At 40.3% G+C, this 18,334-nt stretch overlaps 2 pseudogenes across 1 annotated transcript; both read right to left on the minus strand.

Moving 5' to 3' along the window:
• Positions 1 to 156: 156 nt before the first annotated feature.
• Positions 157 to 16,691, minus strand: LOC149187415 (TMV resistance protein N-like; annotated as a pseudogene). The gene is made up of 6 exons (XR_016255764.1): positions 15,817 to 16,691; positions 14,597 to 15,689; positions 14,178 to 14,513; positions 11,547 to 14,020; positions 11,082 to 11,436; positions 157 to 984 (listed from the first exon to the last, which is right to left on the minus strand). The product of XR_016255764.1 is annotated as a TMV resistance protein N-like (transcript).
• On the minus strand, positions 2,718 to 11,071 carry LOC149187416 (2-methylene-furan-3-one reductase-like; annotated as a pseudogene).
• Positions 16,692 to 18,334: the final 1,643 nt, after the last annotated feature.

Below are 18,334 nucleotides of genomic sequence, written 5' to 3' on the forward strand. Positions count from 1 at the left end.
ATAAGAATTCCATATATGTTAGATTGATTGAGTATACATATAGTGATGATACAATCTTAAGAGAAGTGCATTCCAAAATTGTTGATTAATGCAAAGATGCTCCTAAAGGTCAAATGAAAGATGTAGAGCAAACATTTTGAACAGAGAGTTGGACAAATTGTTAATTTTTTTTCAAAAAATCTCTCAATAGTTCACTTTAAATTTGAGTAATTGAATACTCCACAGGGTCTTGAATAGACGGTGTTGTTAAGACATTTTTTGATGTATTGGGCATACAATATTTTCCAGATTAAAGTGTTCAAACTGTGAAGCTAGTTTTCAAACTTTGTTGCAGTATCCTTTCAGCGAGGTTCTACCCACCCCCGACTTACCCATCACCTACACAACATAGAATCAGCCATGAGAAAAAACACTACCCCATCACCTGCACAACATAGAAACCAGACATAGAATCAGCCATGAGAAAAAACACTACCCCATCACCTGCACAACATAGAATCAAGACATAGAATCAATGCCATGAGAAAAAAAATTTACCCTAGTGAATGCATTGATAACAAATTATTTCTGAAGCCAAAAATATTAAACGACTTGTTACACGCTTGCTAAGTATTTCACAGTCTCCAAGTGTGGTGATGTGGGTGATGCCACGCCAAAGAGCACGTTGAAGGCCAACAATGAGCGCTTTGTAATGGCCACAATCGCTGTCAAGTGTGAAGCAATCATTGACATATGTGCTGAACTTCTTCGAAATGTCATCGTGGTCATTATAAATAGAAAAATCCAATGCTCAGAGGATCGGGATTTGGTTTGCATGATACGCCAAAGTGGAGGGTGTCGTGGAGTTCATATATCCAGAGCATGCATCGGAGGGCTGCTCCTTCCCGGCCATAAACACCACCCCAAAAGCTGGTTGATTTGGTTATTTGCTTCGATGTCCAGGGGCTGTCTTCCTCCACCCAAAGCTACACCCCATCCCCATACCTGCATCATGTTCCACCACCTATCTGTTAGTCTTATTCTTAGACACGAGAAATTTTCAAACAAAATAAAACCTATTTCGTCCTCTGTTAGTCTTATTCTTAGACACGAGAAATTTTCAAATAAAAAGAAACGTATTTCGTCCTCTGCAACTTCATAGACAGAGCGAAACCAAACAGAGCACCAAAATGCAACAAAGTAGGCCTGAAGTTTTGAAAAAAATTGAAATGAGTGCGGGAGTATAATTTGCAACAACATTAAAGGGTACAGGTAGATGACGGGCATCTCGTACGCCAGCCTTCTCAATAACTGAAATAGGAGGTCCAGCATTAAAGTGTACAGGTAGATGACATACATTTCGTACACCAGCCTTCTCAAAAACTGAAATAGGAGGTCACGCTAAGCCAGGATAGCTTGGTGGGAACAGGGATGGAATTTGAGGGCAATTTGCCTATTGCTGGTTGATTTTCAAGTCAAATACAGTTAAAAAAATATATATATATATATATATATATAAAATATATATATATATATATATATATATATTTAAATTGCAAAACCGTCGAGATTTTTAGTTGAGACTCTGAAGATGGCTGAGAGAGGTATGAAAACCGTCAAATTTGATGTGTGACAACCCTGGTGGGACTAACTGCACACGGCATCAAAGCTTCCGTTAATGGAGTGAGTTGTCGTCACTTTCTGCAATTATATTCGAAGGAAGATGTGGGAAAAGGGCCAATGGAACTTTAGCCTACACCTTTGAGACTCTTGAGGGCAACCTAAATCCGTGTTTGCTGAATCCCGGGGGAATTTTGGGAAGGTCCCAGATTCCTCTCAGAGGCAACAGTCACCACATTTAACCAGATTTTTGTTTGTAGTTCAGTTATATTCCTTTGAAATAAACATATTTTTGTACGTTTTGGATCTTTTGTGTCAAGGGAAGTCCTGCCCTACATTTCCAGGTGAAAGAAATATTTATTACTTCATGTGTCTAGAACTCCAAACACGCTAAAAACAAAACATCTAACCTCTTCTGCCCCTTGATTACATTTCCAACCGTCAAATGGTGCGGAGGTGCAAACACCATATTATTTCATGTGTCTAGAACTCTAAACATGCTAAAAACAAAACATCTAACCTCTTCTGCCCCTTAATTACATTACCAACAGTCAAATGGTGCGGAGGTTCAAACACCAACCGTCAATAGATCTCTCGCTAACCTTTTTTTAATTTAATTATTAAATATAATGATCCAAGCATTGCTTGAAACAAGCCAATAAAGACAAAGACGTAGTATTTGAATAATTCTGAATCATATCAAATTTAAAAAACAAAAACAAACATACACCTTAGTAAATGCAAAGGACTGAGCAACATTCTCTTTATAGTAGCAGAAACTTTCTACATGCAAGTGCAATTTCTAATTGTCAGATGAAAATTGTAGTAAAAAGTTAATTTTCTCTGAAGCTACATGTTTGTTTGTTTCTATACGCCCTTACCTTACCGTATCTTCATTACACCATGTTGGAAATTAATGCTTACATTTTATATTTGAGAAATTGGTTTGTGATGGTTGAGAAATTCTCTCAACCACTCTCTCTAAATTAGGAATAAGTTGGATCTCAAAAACTCTATTTAATAGAGTGATCTGAATGTAATCTGTGTGTGAGTGTGTTTGCACATACACCATTTGTGCATAATATATGATTTGAGTTTCTGTAATTGTGTGTTTTAGCTATTTTTATCATGGTATGAGAGCACAGGATCAGAGGCCTGTGTATTGTGAGTCTAAATCCTTGAAAAATCAGAGTGAAAATTGATTTCTTATGTTAATTTATTTGTTTTTCGTACGCCTGAGCAGCGATCTCCTGAGCGTTTGAAACTGGGCGTTTCTCTGTTCTGCCTGAGCAGCGATCTCCTGAGCGGTGCTGTTTTTGGCCTCCAACATTTTGACCAGCTATTTTTATCAGGGCCAACACTGAGCGAGACCATATAAAGAGTCATCAATGGAGCCAACAGCATAGTTATTATTTGCAGAAGCGTTCAATATGAGTTGCGTGGATAAATCCTCGGCCCTCTGAGAAAATGCCTGTGGATCGCTGTCATTGGAGGAGAGACAGTAAGAGGTCCCGGCACCCAAGGATTCCCCATAGAAACTACTAGAATTCTCGTAGCGGAGGAAACAACCGTCAAGATGAATCCGACCACCACTGGATTGGGTGCAGGTTGCTTTTAATTGAGTCGCCGCTTCCGTGAAGCATTCTGAGCAATCGCTGGTGCTTAAATATCTCCGACACACTGCGAGACCATAAACTGGGTCCGTTTTACCAGCTTTCTCTGTCCCTGAAAATGCGAAGCCATTTTTGAGAGATTTGGCGGAAGCGATGCGAAAACATAATTCAGATTTTCGTAGAACGCTGTGGCATTAACATTGGTATAAGCTGGCACTGGGCTGCAGCCTTTGCTCACTACCGTAGTCTGGGGATCGTCTGTCGCAGCGAAACTTACATCAACCATCACGCATTGTTGTCGAATTCGTTTTTCCAGGTTGTAGCCCTTCACTGGGAATCTTGATTGGGAAGAAATTCATTAAGGGTAGTCTTATGATCGGAGTTGCAATGAACGCTACCGCGCAGAGCTGTGTAGAATTGATGAAGACAACTTCTAACGGAGCATGGCGGAGTAATCGAGCACCGAGAGCGCAGAATAAACGGCGTCTATCTGAGCGTGGAGCATGTTGCTGTAGTGTAGATTCTTGTCTTCGTCCACCATTCCGGCGTTCGGCTGGAAGAGAACGTAGTCCAGCGGGATTTGATCGGCGTTATCCTTGTAGGCAGTAGGGCCTACATTGATATCTTCAGAAACATTTTGTTGGGATGCAATTATTTTTTTTAGAATCAACGTGCAGTAGTATGCTTGGATGAGTATTTGCATGGATCAAGTAGTAGTAAGGCTCAATATGGATGGTTGTCCAGATAGTATGGCAGTTGCGGATCTAGGGAAGGATCCCTCATTAGTGGTAGACGTGGAAGTGGTTTCCTAATGAGGTTATGCGACAGATTGGGATGTTGTCCAGTAATTGACTTCGGGAGGTCCTTGATTCGGGAGTTGACGAAGAGAACTCGAGAATCCAACTTGCCAACTACACATTTCAGAGGGTTATGAGGCAACTTGATGGAGCATCTACTGATAAGCTTGATTATTTTGTTATTTTCATGTAATGTAATCATTAAGGGGGATGTTGGAAATTAATGCTCACATTCCATATTTGAGAAATTGGTTTGTGATGGTTGAGAAATTCTCTCAACCACTCTCTCTAAATAAGGAATAAGTTGGATCTCAAAAACTCTATTTAATAGAGTGATCTGAATGTAATCTGTGTGTGAGTGTGATTGCACATACACCATTTGTGCATAATATATGATTGAGTTTCAGTGATGGTGTGAATTTAACTGTTTTTATCACACCATTCTTCTATCTTTAAACATTTGATCTTATGATCCGATCCAACTAATGACAATGAAAGCCTGAATCACTCATGGATCTAAGTAAAGCTCTTAAATACAGCGTGAGGAAGGAAAAATGATTAGTCAGAATATGAGATCAATCTATGGTTGAAATGACAATTCTCCCTTTGGCTCTTCCACCTTCGAGATGCTTGAAAGCCTCACTAACACTCGACAATGCGTGCGGGGTAATGGAATTAATCTCTGGCTTCAACTGCCTCGCACTCTTTGTAGCCTCTAAGCCTTTCCAAGTTGCAACCACTTCCGGTCAAAACGTAAGATTCTGCCCTCAGATGAGGTGAGGGGTTGGCAATATCTATAGTTTTTGCTTTCTTCTTCGCAACCACGTAAGATCTGTGCGAGTCTCTTGCAAAATCCAATTCATACTTCTACTCAATATGTTGCCCAGAACAAAGACATGAATCATGGAAGGTGCTCGAAGGGCAAGTCTGGAATCTCCTTTTAGCCGAAAGTCGCTTTTTTGGCTTTTACAAAAAAAATTGTCTATTAAAATTGAAAATAAACCTTATTTTTTACAAAGTAAAATGTCAAATGGCATGAAGAATACGGATTTACAGGAATTTCTAAACTTAGAATAGAGATCCTTAATTTTGATTTTGGTTGATAAGCTTAGAGTTCAAACATAACTTTTAATAAGGATCCTCATTCTCACCAGGCATAGGAGGTCTGCACCAGACATAAAAAGCAGACCAGCCTGAATATGAGGATCGCAGTTCGCAGCCAGTTAGCTTTGTCACTGTACCAGAATCCAACTATGTTTAATCTACATCAAAATGATTAGTATTACTAGGAAATGATTAGTATTACTAGGATTGAATTTGATGCAGGAGCATCCGACCATGGAGGCTACAGCTGGACATGCTGCTTTGATTAAGTTTACTTTTAGTTAGTTTTATTTTTATTTTTAAATGAAGTATGTTACAGCCAATGTTTTTATTTATAAACTGAACAGTAGTTAGAATAGGATTTGTTTAAAATAAGTTAGAAATGAAACTTAATGAAACTGGAATATAACTATAATGTAATTGAGGGTGGTTCCTCAACGGTATGAGGCTGCCAGCAAGCATAAATAGGCATCCCAGAATCAAAAGTGGGGTTGCTGCCATCTAGATGAAAAAAAGGAAAGAAAGCATAACTTTGAACAAATATATATATATATATATATATATATATTTTTATGAATTTAAAGAAAGCTTACAGGTATTCACTGTTTCAGAAGCAACAAGTATAAATAACTGTGCATAGCGATTAAACAACAAATTGTGTGATTAACATTCAAACTGCGCACCGACACTGAAAGGATCAAATACGATAGAGCCAAACCATCCAGGGATATTACCAAATACATACTATTTGATTTAAATTAAAAATTTACAGTATATATATATATATATTCATCAGGGCCACGTAAGTACAGGACAGACTTCCAGATTCCACACAGGCCTCAAGACATAGAGCCCTCAAAAAAATAACCAACAGTCCTTCATACAAACGAGATAGGCCGAGGCCAGACTCAACAACCAAGCCACGAGTTGAAACCCCAACCTGAGCGCAACCAACCGCTGAAGTGCCATGATAACACAGCCTGCTCACCAAGAGCAAGGCCGTTAATAAAACTACAAGAAGGCGAAACAGTGGAATCAGAACAGGGTTTTTACCTATCAAATAAGCAACCAAGCCATCGACTAGAGTAAAAGAATCATTCACAAATAGTCGAAATAAGGCATACCCAGAATGACAAACCAAACCTGAGACCTCCACGGAAAGCTAGGTGTATAGAAGCTACTAGGTCCAACGAAAAACATTCATATAACTAGCAAACGATAGAGGACCGGAACCAGAGAAGAACCAAGAGGATAGCGGGCAACAGAGACCCATCTTCTTCCAGAGCCGAACCAGACGAGCCACAGAGGAACGGAAGCATAACTCAAACGAACAATAATGCAAATGAGCCCAGGTCGAGCCATACCATAGACGTCGTGCTCACACAAAACGAGACCAACCTCGGGCCGGATGCGCATTGAAGGCGCCATAAACCCTCACCAAACCTTAGTGTGTGCCAGCGCGAGAAGGACCAAGGATGGGCCAGCTGCCACGTAAGTCTTGCCACGCAACCGTCTCGAGATTGCCATCAAAATTGTTGATAATGATTAAAACTTTTCTGACTTAAAAGCAATAGCAATAGATCATAACAACTTGGAAGGAGTGGTTGTTGAGATGTAAGGAAAACTTAACAAAATGATCCACAAAACTTGATTATCACAGCCTTTAAAATAACAGGAATTTGAGTTAAACTTCTCCACATCATCACCATTTGTGTAAAGAGCGAGACTGGAACTGTAATAATTTCCAAAGATTCTGATTTGGAATTTGAGTTGGAAAAGCAAGTTTCAAACTTAAACTCTATGCTTCTTAGGCATCCGCAATACCACCAAAAAGCTGTCAGTGGGATTGCCAAAGACAAGTTTATAGAAAATGCAGATGCATTTAAAAAAAAAAACAAAACAGAAAAAGCCAATGGAACCTACCAATGGTGTCAAAAACAAAGCCAAACATTTATGGTAATTGATCATAGCTTTGCATTGCATAGTATAATCAATCACCGTATCAACTCCTAATTGTCTCACAAGATACATCTTCCCAGTGCTTGTTGCAATTTTTGAAGATCCATACACATTCTTGGCAAGCTGAACAACACACCTATTATTACAACTTCTGACCTTATGCAAAGGAAGAATATTAACAAAGGTGTTTGAAGAAAATGATAGTATTCACTTTTACCTCAATAGCCAGGCTACCAACACCTCCTGCTCCACCCACAATGTACAGACTTATCTCTTTGAAAATTCACTAATCAAAACCTTCCTAAACATTTTGGAGAGCTAGAGGAAAGCTAGCTGCTTCTTCAAAGGGCATGTTTTCGGGCTTCAAAAGCAATCAGACTCTCTTCCACTGCTGTGTAAAGTGTTAAAGTTCTGTATTTTTTTTCTTAGTTGATTAGGTTTTCTATTGCCTCAAAATAGCATCCATACAAAATCAGAAATCATTGTTTAACCTTAGCATTGTGGCAGTCTGCCACTGCTGACAGTGGTCTACTTAAATTAGTCAAAACCATCCTAAAATAAACTAGCTTACAGTTCAAGTTTTTAACATGCCCTGGGCTAGATATACAAAAATTCAAGTGTCAGTTACTGCTACACAACTACATAAAGAAACTATTCTACTGAAAGTAAAAAACATTTGCCCAGAGGCTGAAAGAAGCATCAATTATCCAAGAAAGTGACTGGAGTCGAATCTTGAGCGCTTGTGCCTGCTGGAGCTGGGGGCTTGTGGTCGTACTGAAGATTACCCTCTATGTCGGCCAATCAAGCATCCAAGCTGATGACACAAAAGCGTTGGTGGCGTTGTACTCGTTACTCATTGAATCTCGTTAAGACAAGCTATAATATCATTGCGGTCCTTGTGTCTTTCCTTAAGGACCTTGCCCAAGAGTGTTTTCATTTACCAATGGAGGGTGATGGAATTGAGATATTGGCTCCATCATCCTCTAGTATGACTAGGGTCAAGAACTCAACTAACAACTTCATTTTGCATTTCGAAATGAGGGTAAGCTTAGCAATCATTAGCAGTTAAGGCTTTTAGATGGCATATTTCCTCTTAGATTTCTGGAGGGGTGGAATATGGCCACAACATTCTAAGCTTGGCACTGGGCCCGAGGTCAGCCTTGAGGGCCTCAACCTCCAGACCCCCGATGTGATCTCATTTGCTAGCGGGGCATAGTACTCAGTGAGGAGAGAGGCCCAAGTAAAGGCAGTACTCAGTGAGGAGAGAGGCCCAAGTAAAGGCACCCCCGAGTAGAAGGGAAAACCAGTTAAACAAGTTGACAGAGTCTAGGAAAATATCAAAAGAAATTTAGCACTTGCCTGCCATAGGGGCCTAGGAATTATATTAACAGGTAGTGACAAAGAATGAGCATACAGAGAATAGCTCTGATTAGGGTCCAACAGCCATATAATCCCCGACGCACCAATGAGAATTCACACCACTGAGACACCTTGGAGACCATAAACCAGATTCCACCATGCAAATACTAACAAACTGATAATGCAAAGATTGGACACACAAACAATTACCCCACAATTGTCTGCCCATCGAGTATAGAGTTGCTGCAAATGAAGCTCAAATCCTCGCCATATGCTTCTCATTCTTACTTTGTGGCATTGTGCCCCACTGCAACCACCACTCCCAATGTCCCAGAAGCCCTTTCCTCAATCGCTATCACCCTACTCCACGCGTGAAAGATCAACTCAAGGTGTGTGTAGCAATGTTATCAGGACTGGACTGCTCTGATCAGAGCCAGCTGGTTCGACTGATTGGAGGGGAAAACTAGTTCAGACCAGTGAACCAGACTATTTTTGGCCAGTTCAACACCAAACTGGCCAATTCTTGTATGAAACCAGTCAGTTCAGTGAAAATCAGTCTAGTCCAATCAATTGGAGGAAAAACCCCATTCGAGAGTGAACCAGACTGTTTTTGGCCAGCTCAATACCAAACCAACCAGTTTTGTACAACGCTACCTAGGACTCTTTAAATGCAAATTACAAAAAAAACAATGTTTTATGATTGGGAAGCCTAGTATTTGACCATCTTGCCCCACTAATGTTACGCAATTAATGATAATGTTAAATTCTTAAAATAAAAATGACATTCTCCTTTATCTTTCATTTTCATCCTTTAATTAAATTTTTAACAATAATATTGATCCACTCAAGATGTTTGACAGTGGTTCCAAACTCATTGGATTTCATATGGAGAAAGTAGAATTTTAGATCCCACCCAAAATCTAGCAGACTTAACAGTTCTTTAGGATTTCAAGATTGAGAGGGGTTGCAGTGTTTCTATTGGATTTTGTCATGTGCGACTATATGGAACTAGCATTTAATCAAGAACAATTTGTCTATGTACCTTGATGTTAGTGGGATTGATTGTTGAACTTCTCTATCATGACCCTACTAAAAATGCACCCATCACTCAAACAAAATCTTGACTTGACATGCTAAGCTTTTTCTATCTTATTTTAATACTTAGAGGGTGATATTGATGATGAAGATCCCAATATAGGCGAAGATTTTGATATTATGTAGGTATTTGGGGTAACATGACTTTTTCTGATGTTAGAGACCATCTAGGGCCTATTTTTTAATGTATATTTGACTTAGAGATTGATTGCACTCGATGCTATTTTGGTTATATGCACGCTTACATGTTGTATAAAGGAGAACTTTTGATTATTTGTGTATAAATGGTTTGGATTCATATGGAAGCACATGAATATATATGTTTTTCTTTAATATTTGAATATTTATGTGTTTTTGGTTGACCAGCTTTTCGGTTCAGGTTTTTTACCAGTGTCAGTCCAGTTCTAACCAGTTTCCAGTCCAGGGGGTCTACCAATTTGATGACCAGTCTGGTTCTGATAACATTGGTGTATAGTGAAGGCCCAGCCTCCCGGGGATCAAAGCCTTCATGTGACAAAGTCTCCACAAAACCAACACCATGGAGGAGATATCCCACTTGTGACGAGAGATCATCACAAAGGCTGTAGAAGAATATGGAGCAACAACAAACAAACAAAGTTTACATAGATCTAGTATTGTGGGGGAAATATCCCAGTTGAGGGAAGAGACTGCAAAAGAACACAGAGTTGCAAGAAACAAGCTAAGAGCTTGCAGAAGGAATGACAGCGATCATCTTAATGCAAAGGGATGTATTACGGTTAACATGTGTGACTTCATCGGGTAGGATAGCCATGCCATCACCCTCTTAAATGCAATGGCAGGTGGAGGGGTGGCAGCTCCCTCCCGCTCCTCCACTAGAATTAGTATTTTTAGATATAGAATATTAGATATAGAATATTCATAGGAGTTTTTGTATAGTTATAAGAAATGAAGCAAGGCACCTGGAAAATACCGATTCTTATCGAAATCATAAGCAGATGCGATATAGAACATGGGCTTTTGGAAAATCATTAGAAACTATGCACTGGACCTGAAAAACAACATAATGGATTCTTATCGAAATCATAAGCGGATGCGATATAGAACATGGGCTTTTGGAAATTCATTGGAAACTATGCACTGGACCTGAAAAACAGCATAGCGGAGATAGATATACAAGCGAGAAAATATAATTCTAGTCACAACCACAAGGTAAAATACTCTTCCTCTATGAAGTTAAGATTATGCTCGTCTTGCAAAGTCATTACAAAATATAAAATGGACCTGAAAAGTACTGAGAAAATTAACTCAAACAAGCCGTTAGTCTGATAAAAAATCATAGATGAAATCCTTCCAACAAGTATCAGCAAATTTGATAGATATGTTGCAATGAACATGAGAACTAATGCAATGCAGGGGCATGTGAATTCTTCATTTTGTAGGGTAATAGAACCCTTCAATACCACAGAACAGCTTTGATCATCTAATTCATTCAATTTGATATTTTTTATAAAATATAACGATGTATTGTCAGATAATTCATGAGAAGAGTTGGGCTCTCGCAGAAAATTCCAACCTAGTGTCCTTAATTCTCCATTGCTTAATTTGAAGTGTACAATTTCGGTTGTTCTCACACCAGAGCTCGCCCTTTTGCCCTCCCTGCACTTGAAGCGCGCCAATAGAAGGAGGATTGAACCATTCCGTCCTTAGTAATCGCCACCTTGTGTGCAAATTGACCCATGACCCATGAGTCACTGTATAATCTCCTACCTGAACCGTAGCAACTTGGAGTCCATGGAACTATGTTCTAATTTCGAACTGCTCGATTTCTCGCCTCCAGACTTGTATAAACCTATACTTTGCCAAGCTGAAATCCTGCATGCTTGATTTGTCCTTTTGTGGATTTGCGTAGTGTGTAGTCTGCGTATTTTCTATCATTGCAAGTGTGAACAAAGCATTTTAGAAATATGGTCAAAGCCAAATGAGGCAAATCATTTTGAATCTGAAAAATGAAACATGGCCATTGGCAAGAGTAACGTACAAAGCTGTACCCAGCACATTTATTGATGTATCCTTGCTTGTCAGTTCCTCGAATCACGCAGACGGCCCTTCAGCAGCTGAGGGGAGAACGTTGACAACCCAGATTAATGGTGTTGCGCTGAGCGAACTGCCAGAGAATGCATGGCCGGAATAAGAGGGAAGAGAACAGATCAGGAAAGTTGCAAATCGTTCGGCGTTTAGCCTAGGCCAACGCCAGAATATCTTGTTGGCGTACAGCGTGCAGATCACTGCAGCCCTGCTGGTTGAATTTTGTTATCGTGCCATACACTCCAAAAAGACTAAAAGAAAAACAAACACTGAAATAACCAGCTTGGAAGTCCAATAGAATAACCATATATGTAGCTACGGGATCTCATTTCTAAACTGTCTCCATCTGCTTTGCTTTACATATAAAAATTGCTGCATTGACCGTTTCCCTCTGCTATGTTTTACATATAAAAATCACTGCATTATTGCTCCAACTGCTCCACCACTCCCCTACTCCACTATAGTTTCTGACATTCTTGAGCGTAAAGCTTGCAGGTTAACGACATCAAATATTCGACCCCTGGAAGCGCTTCCAACTCCAAGCACTAACTAACTCAAAGCAGCACCACATGTACGCTCCAAGCCTGGTATGGTCTTCAGCTTCACACAGCCAGATACATTTAGTATCAACAAACACCTCAATTTTTCAACCCCTGGAAGTTCTTCTAACTCAGAGCAACCAGAAACGTCTAGTTTTCTAAGCTTTGTCAGCTGCTCCAAACCGCGTATGCTCTTCAGCTTCACGCATCCAGATGCATTCAGCTCCTCCAAGGACCTCAAATGTTCAACTTTCGGAATCTCTTCTAACTCAGAACAATGATAAACATATAGTGTTCGAAGGTCTTTTAACTGCTCCAATCCCCATATGTTCTTAAGTTTCACACACCCAGATACATCAAGTATCAACAACCGCCTCAAATTTTCGACACCTGGAAGCTCTTCTAACTCGTAGCAATCACAAATATACAGTGTTCTAAGCTCTGTCAGCTGCTCCAAGCCCCTCAGGCTCTTCAGCTTCACACATCCCGATACATCAAGCTTCTCCAACGACTCTAAGTATTCAACACCTGGAAGCTCTTCTAATTCATAGCAATTCCTAGCATTTAGTGTATGAAGCGTTGCCATTTGGGCCGACCCCCTTATGCTCTTCAGCTTTACACACCCAGATACATTAAGCCGATCCAATCTATTCAAATGTTCAACACCTGGAAGATCTTCTAACTCAGAGCAATGACTAACATCCAGACTATGAAGCTGTGTCATCTGCGCCAACCCCCGTATGCACTGCAGCTTTAAACATCCAGATGCATTAAACTCCTCCAAGTACCTCAAATTTTTAACACGCAACAGCTCTTGTAACTGAAAACAGTAATCAACATATAGTATTCGAAGCTTTGTCAACTGCTCCAAACCTGTTATGCTTTTCAGCTTTCCACATCCGGATACGAGAAGTTCCTCCAACAACCACATATTTTTAACAGTCGGCAGGTCTTCTAATTTATAACAGCCAGAAACGTCTAGTTTTCTAAGCTTTGTCAGCTTCTCTAAGCCCTGTATCCTCTTCAGCTTCACACATCCAGATGCATTAAGCTCCACCAAGGACCTCAAATGTTCAATACTCGACAGTTCTTCCAACTGAGAACAGTTATGAAAATATAGTGTTCGAAGTTGCGTCAGCTGCCCCAAGCCCTTTACGCTCTTCAGCTTCACACATCCAGATACATCAAGCTTCTGCAATGAACAATCCCTGATTGTCAACATCGTGAATTGATCCAGCTTTCTAATGGAATCCGGTAAACATTTCAATTTATGGCAACTAAGCAGCTCCAAATGCTTCAGATTTCGTAAGTCACCAATCGAAGGCGGCAGCGTTTCCAGTAAAGTGCTTTGTAATACAAGCTCTTCCAAAGAGCTCAATTTTCCAATCTCACTAGGCAATTCTCGCAAGTTTCTCACAACCAGTTTTAACTTTTCAAGGGACCGTTGTTGTGCAACTTGGGCAGGCAATACTTCAATTTTGTCACAACCGGTGATTCCAAGGTATTCAAGCGTGGTGATGTTTCCAAAATTTTCGCCACAGATGGCTAAAGCATTGCAGTTGGTTATATCAAGATGTTTAAGCTTCATTAAATAACTGAAGGATTTTGGAAGCCTCTCCAAATGGCTGCAGTAAGACAAGTCGATGTGTTCCAGATTTGTTAGATTCCCGAAGGATTCTGGCAGAGACCTCATTTTATTGCACCCTTTTAACACCAACGCCTTCAACAAGCGCAGGTGACCAAATTCTTCTGGCAGTTCTTCAAAATTGTCGTTGTAAAATGGTGGACAATGAATCACAATCCGTTCCAGGAGCTTCAACTGCCCTATGGACTTTGGAATATTTGATAGAGGAGCAAATATCCGTAACTCCCGCAACTGTAAAGGTGCCTGCAATATATATCTTGAAATGTTACACTTATTGTAAAGATATGGATGGTCCTCATATTTACAACACTCTTTCCTTCGAATTGGTTGGAGACCCTGTGGTGCCATATTAATTATAATAACAAAGGAACATGCAAAATGTCAAAAGATTTCTATTTACCTGCCTGTCGGTTTGCCACAATGTTTTCAATTCCCTCCCCTGCACTTCTAAAACCAACAAATTCTTCATCGGAATCCAGGAATGCAAGGAAGAGAGATGGCATTCGTGCCAGCGGAGCCATATGAGATTTGGGAATAGCACCCCTCTCACAATGCGTTCCACCATAATTTCAGGATCGTGTTGGTTTTCCCTTCTTATGTAGTGGGAAGGAAGGGATGCAATATCAAGAAGTTGCAACTTCTTTATTTTATAGTATGAAAATGCTGCATAGTCATCGTTATCATCTTCTTGATATTTCTTACAAAAATATCTAATTCCACGCACGTAGCTTATTTCCTGTTCAGTTTTTAAAAACGATGAAATGTTAAAATCTGTACATATAGTTTCATCAGTTAATCCATTGAAGATTGACTACTTACAGATGATTGCTCCATGAAATCGTCAATATTCTCTATCCCACGCCAAAGACGACGCGGCAATCCTGGCTTGTTAGCAAGATCTCTTCCCAGATCTCTGATGTGATCGTGCATGACTATCTTATTTTCGGTGTCCAGCTCCACTAGACACTTATTATGTAGACTTTGAAACAGGGCTCGCGAACCTCTCCAGCGCGATCCCTCCCATATTGTTATGGCAGTATCCCGTCTTTCTCCTGTGAAGAAACACGCAATGTCCAAAAATATCTGTTTTTCATCTCCACTAAGTGCATCATAGCTAATTTGAAGGCGCTTTTGTATCTCATCAGGAAGTGTTTCTTGAAATCTGTCCAACTGCTCTTCCCAGTAAGACCTGCTGTTGTTTCCATAAACAAGTCCCCCAAAAACTTTTAAGGATAAAGGCAATCCATTGCAAGCCTTTAAAAATTGATCCACTAAAGATTCAAACCCTGAAAGTGGATAGGGCTGGGAGAAAGCATAGGAGCAGAAGAGCTCTCTCGAGTGGTGTGCATCAAGGCCAGTTAAATCATAAATTGATGACTCTTTTACGCCTGACCTTATCAGGACATTCTTGTCACGGGATGTAATCAAAATGAAGCTATCAGGATGTAGGACATCCACAGGCAAAAGTGCATCCGCCTGATCAGCGTGATCTACATCATCTAATACTATTAAAACTTTAGAATTTGAGAGAGACTCCTTAAGCATCCTTTTACCTTCTTGGACGCTGTCTATACCTCGATCCAGAATAGTCAAGCCCTTAAAAAGTTTTTCCTGCAAGGAATGTAAAGAGTTTTTCGCATTTTCTCTGACATCGAATAAAAAGTAGCATTTACTATAATTTGGACTCCTCCTGTTGAAGACTTCTGTAGCCAAGGAAGTCTTTCCGACTCCACCTAGGCCGGCGATGCCGACGACATGAACTGTTCCGCTGTGTTTGCGCGATGATACCTTCCTTTCAAAACCTAGTACTTTCTCATCCAATCCAGTGGGGTATTTGGCCACATCCAACTGTGGCTTTTTAAGCTTTTTCAACACACATTCAACAACTTTATCCAGCAGCTCCCCCTCGTCGCTAGATATTCACAAAAGATAATATACAAAACCATAAGATATAAAATAAATAGAACTGTAAATTAAGTAGCATGTACATATCATATTTTGCATCCAACATAAACGATAAGGGGAGTTCGAGTTCTCACTCGTTATACGCCTCCAGCTCGAACCCACTGATATCTGCAGCTCTGGAAAGAGCTTTTCTCCACCCTTCGACAGTAGTGGAGGCGTAGCGCGGTTGACCGTCATGCGCTTTCTTCTGTAAGGCTTGGGTATAGACTCCTTTGCCCTGCTCACTCGTCCTCCGAAGATCGGCAGGCTTGATCCGGTAAAACACGGGAATGATGGGAGACTTAGACTCAAACATGAGTTGTAGTTCATCCAAACACCATTTTGAATCTGCATATCCAGGAGAAAATATTGCGATATGGACAGAAGCAGATTCAATCGCTCTTTTTATTTGAAAATCAAAGTTTTCCCCTCCTCAAGTTCCTGGTAATCGAGAAAGACTCGCACTCCCTGTAAAAGAAGCCGACGGTAGAGATGGCTGGCGAAGTTCTTTTTAACATCGGGTCCACGATGGCTGATAAAAACATCGTGGTCTTTATTGTTGTTGGCATCAGTGGAGGTGGAGGCAGCCATAGCGAACGGAAAAATAGAAACAGAAATCGAAAGGTTTTGAATGGGCTATGAGATCAATACAAATTGAGAAGGGGAAGATTAGTTAGTAGGTTGAGTTCTGCAAGGCCGCTTAAATTATTGAGAAGGATGTAAATGGGAATGGTGCGCACAGAGCTAGATCCTCATTAAATCCTTCACGCTTAGTTAATGCGCAGTTACACACCCACTACCGAATCTTTCAGCCCTAGTTGAGCAGTCCAACAACCACTACGAATTTTTTTTGTCCCCTGAGTTGGTTTCAACGCGTTTGCACTTTATTATTTAATGCTCTTTATTTTTATCCGCTGAGTTGGTTTCAACGCGTTTTCACTTTATTATTTAATGCTCTTTCTTTTTGTCCGCTGAGTTGCGTTTTCACTTTATTATTTAATGCTCCCTGGCCGATTAGTCTAAGAGGTTTAAATTGACACGCATTAAAGTAAAGAGAAGATTACGATATGAAGCACAAGGGCATGACATGAGCGTAATCACTTCGAAGGCAGACCTCAGTCGCAGGGCAGGGCAGGGAGGAAATTCCTATTTCTTACCCTATAGGAATTTTAATGCGGCCTGACATGGGCCGCATTAAGGCGATACAACACGTCGCTAAGTGATGTCTCTCATCACTTAGCGACGTGTTGTATCGCCTTAATGCGGCCCATGTCAGGCCGCATTAAAATTCCTATAAGGTAACAAATAGGAATCGCCGGGCAAGGAGACTACCGCTTACATAAAGCAGGCAGACCTCAGTCGCAGGCAACGGCCAGGAGACTACCACTTACATAAAGCAGGCACCGACGAATGTCAATGAACAAATAATATAGACCTTGGGCAAGTGGCTGTCCAGTTCACCAGCATGTTCTTTGCTTTTAGAAATGAATGTTTTCTCACAATTTACATATGAAATTACCTCGTAAAAACCAGACCATGATACCATTAACGACAAACTCATGCATGAATCATTGCAAAAATGTCTAAAGCAGTAGTCACGTTTTTGTCCTTTTCAAAAGGAGTTGTCTATAATGCGACTTTTTGAAGATTCCGGTGACGGAATCCGGCGAAGAAATTGAGGTCAAATCTTGATTTCTTGCAGTTAAAATGGTTTTTTAACTGCATATTTGGATTCAGCACCCTGAAAAACCCCTGGGACGCTTTCATTGTGCAGAAACTAGCTATCAAACTTGCGATTCCAATAATTCTTGCCGAATTTCGACCGGAAAAATCCGCCGGAAAGACTTTCAAAAAGTCGTGTTATAGACAACTCCTTTTCAAAATAACTTTACTGGGCAATTTTGGCATATGCTGAATATTTGTGCCCTGCTCCTACTCTCTGCCATTTGGAATAAATTAAGGAGTAGTCTATATGTATGTATGTCGTACATGCCCATTGACATCCGGAGCGAATCGGATTTTTTTAATTTTCGTTATCCTAATATTCCTCGACGATTGTACCGTCTTCGTTTCCTGCGTAGCACTCCGACTTACCGTTCCCATCCGTCCAGCGGCACTTCGTGCGTCATAATAAGCCGATACTGACTGAAAAGAAATGGTACATCACATTTCAATGATAAAGGAGTAGTCTACTCAGGCGGAGGAATTGCCTAGTTTCTGTCGTTGTCTGGAAAAACTTCTAGCTCCTGTTGCCAGCGATTCCTAATATAATTATTAAATTTGTTTTAATTGAAAATTAAGACTGGTTTTTATTAGTTTTATTTTAAATATTAAATATTTAAGAAATAGTGTAATTTTAAAAAGTATAGTTAAATGTTTTTGGAATTTTGTTTCAAGGATTCGAGTTATATATTTATATAAATGGAATGTAGTGTTTTTTTTTAAGTTTTTTTATATATATTTAAAAATAGATTCGAGAGGAACAAGTATGTAAGGTCCTCGGGTGCGCGGGTGAACCGGGCACAGGCGCGCGGGCGTGCACGGCGAGTTGGGCTGCACGACCCGGGCGCGCGCACACGGGCGAGCTGCGGTGGCGACAATGCGACGAAGTGT

Source organism: Pinus tabuliformis, chromosome 3_1, assembly GCF_031772625.1.
Source record: "Pinus tabuliformis cultivar Carrire ecotype Pingquan chromosome 3_1, CPIR1, whole genome shotgun sequence".
In the NCBI taxonomy this organism is placed as follows: Eukaryota; Viridiplantae; Streptophyta; class Pinopsida; order Pinales; family Pinaceae; genus Pinus; species Pinus tabuliformis.